We start from the raw sequence: 3,644 nt of genomic DNA, 5'->3' as shown, positions 1-3,644 counted from the left end.
CCACAAAGGCCCGTCAAGACCGCTACCACCCACGCCACCGGCGAGCTAGGGTACCAGCACCACCAAGCCCACTTCTACTAACCAAGTCCACCCGGACCGCCAACATCACGAGTGTTTGCAAATCCACGCACATGCACCAACGAATTCATTGAAGTTCTTGTCGTCTTTAACGCCAGCTTCTCCACTTGGTGGCAGTAGCCATCTTCACGGTGGCCGGAATCTTATCAGTCACCGTGGCCGGAGTCTTATCAGTCACGGTGGCCGGAGTCTTATCTTCACGGCACCAACGAATAAATGTTTTTAATTAGTATAAAATTGAGTACAAAAAATGTTAATAATTTACTTGGTAAAAAAAACTTATTTATCTTTACTATAGATAAGAGAGGACTTAAATTTGCATGCTTCTTATCAGCTAATTTGAAACCAAGAGTATAGAAACTATGGTTGATAATTTTTTATCAAAAACAATAATTTTTTTTAGTACTTATCAAGGGTCACTACAAGAAAAGAGAATTCTTGTGAATGACGTAATCGTGAGGGTCAATGAGAGATCAATAATAAAAAAAATTATCAAAGTTTTCAAGACAAGTAAACAAATGAGAATCAATAAAAATAAATAATGAATTAAATATATAATATGCAAGCTCAACAGATGATTATTTGACTACTTAAATAGAATCTTGTCGTGTTGTGGAATCCTAATGAAAGATATATAAGCCAAACAATTGATGAAAATATTTAAATTATATTTTTTTTTTTGCTCAACTAAAATAAGATTTTAAGATTAAAAGTTTATGAAACATGACGTATATAAAGAGATATTACTAAATACATCTAGTAGAAAAAATCTATTGGTTAATCACAAAATCATAAAACACGTCATAGGTTATAAGAACAATAAATTGATTGTCAAACAATAGTAAAATATTTTATGTATAAACAAAAATAGATAACAATAGTCAACAAAAACAATTAGAACAAGATAATTAAATAGCAATAGTCAATAGAAACAAAAATTGATAAAAATATCTAACAAAAATATATAGCAATAGCAAGCACATTATCTTAATGTTGAATTGTTGAAACACGAAAACAATCAAACATATAGAGATAGCAATAGCCAGTATCATTTTTGTGTTAACTTTGTTAACAATCTTGGCCATTGATTCTTACAATAAAGGGTTGTGATTAATCATGATAAAAAATTAAAGCTTTAAATTTATAATTTCAAAGAACATATGTGAACAAAGGGGAAAATGTTGTTTAGGTAATTTTCTTTTTTATGTAACTCTCATATCATTAATTGGGAGTTACAAAATCAAAAAATCTCATTATTTTTATTAATTTATTTTTGTTAATGTAAGAACCATATGAACACACACACACACACACACACATATATATATATATATATATATAAACCATTGTGTCAAATACAAAACAAAAATTGACATATATATGAACTTGGACTGTATAGCATTTATGAACACAATATGAATATAATAAGAATAGTTGTTACACGAAAGTAAATAAATAAAAAAACATGTATGAACACAAAATGAACAGTTTGTGAACAATAGTTCGTTCATTATGAACACATTCAGGAGCAATCTAATGTTGAGATATGCAGCTATTGTACATATGAACAGTTTGTGAATAATAGTTCATTCATTATGAACTAATTCAGGAGCAAGCTAATGTTGAGATATGCAGCTAGTGTACATATGAACACAATATGAACACTTGTGAACAATTCTTTAACAATTACATATGAATTCGAATTCCGATTATAGTCGTAGACGATTTTAACCTTTTCATTCTCATTGTTGTCGATCTGTTTTCCAATAGGTTTATCCATATTACTCGGACGATATCGAAATCTTTACAATCAGAAATTTTTTAACAATTACAAAATCAATATCATTATGGATAAAATAAATCGAAATTACAAAACATGAACACGTATAAAAAAATATCAATATTACATAATCATCAATTATTGAGATTTTTAGATTTGTAACTCCCAATTAATGATTTGGGAGTTACATAAATGACAAATTACTTAATTACCCCTGTCATTAATACATGAGTTATATAATATGTGAACTTAAAGAAAAGATGGAATATAATTGGTTAAGTTTGGTTAACAAAGTTAACACAAAAATTTTGGTTAGTATTTGAACCAACCCATACATATATATATAAACAAAGGATCACTACAAAACTAAGCACTATTGGCAACAGACCAAGTTGTTGATGATGCTCGGATCCGTCGTTGATCTGTACATATAAATGTAATATATTTTGATGATACATACATATAACCCATGCTATATGACGGAGTATCGTGTGAGAATAAAAGTTATGGTGAAAAGTGTAAGAAGGGATCTTGACTCTTGGTCACTTTTAGTCTCACCCTCACTCCATGAATTGTGTTTGATACGAAAATTGATTTGTTGCATCTCATTATTGTTGATATTCAGTTATGATTGATTTAAGGGTGGAGATCATTTCGTATCTTTATCGCATAACTTTTATTCTCACTGGAACCCAACAATAGATATATATATATATATATATACACTATATATATATATACACACATATATAAGGATAATTAAAAGAGAAACAAACTAATTTGCGAGAAGATGAAAATAAGTATAGGTCATATAATCTATTAATTAAAAATTACCATAGATAAAAAAAATATTATTTTATAAATTAAGATAAATGCCATTTTAAATTGGATTAATTCTTAAAATTCACATTTATATCTTTTAGATTTTTTTTAATTTAATTAATTCATAATTCTTTTTATCAAAGTTTTATATGATTTTTTTTAGTTTAATTACAAAAAATTCTCAATTTTCAACAAATATCACATGTGAAATTCACAATCAATTCATTGTTTTTTTCACCATGTTTTCTCTATTTTTTTTATCCAAGTTTTAGATCACATATGATTAAACTTCATTTAACATATGATCTATTATGTATCACATGTGATCTACTATGTGTTTTTTGTACATATCACATATAATAATACACGTTTGAATATAGTGATGTATTATCACATGTGATGATGTTTAAATCACAAAAACATATATAAACATAAATATACATAATCACATATGATTAACAAAAATATCTACAATTATCACATATGAAATTAACTGTGAATATCATATGAGATATTTGATGAAAATTGTGAATTTTTTTACCAAAAGTTTATCTATAATTTTTTGTATATAAAACTTGATAAAAAAATTATGAATTAAGTAAAACTAAAAAATAAATAAATATAATATATTTTTTATTTTTTGATTAATAGATTATGTGACCCTAGTTCTTTCTCGCTTTCTCGAAAATTAACCGTCTTTATATTTGAACTTGCCACTATATGTATATGTATATGTATATATAGAGAAGAGGGAGGTTCAAGAGAAAACTCTAAGGCATCGTTTGACAAAAATAAACTAATTAATAAGCTATCTTATTTTCTGGTTACACGTTTGGATGCACATAAACCAACTTATAAGCTAGTTTATTCAAACGTTACTTAAAGTAGTGTTTGGGTAGCTTATTGTAAAAAAAAATTCAATTATAACCCTCTTTAATATTAATTATAAATAAAAATTATTGAA

The sequence above is a fragment of the Cynara cardunculus genome (assembly GCF_001531365.2).
Source record: "Cynara cardunculus var. scolymus isolate 2C chromosome LG 11, CcrdV1, whole genome shotgun sequence".
NCBI classification, from domain to species: domain Eukaryota; kingdom Viridiplantae; phylum Streptophyta; class Magnoliopsida; order Asterales; family Asteraceae; genus Cynara; species Cynara cardunculus.
The sequence above is the reverse complement of the archived record's forward strand: the minus strand, read 5'-3'. Positions refer to the sequence as shown.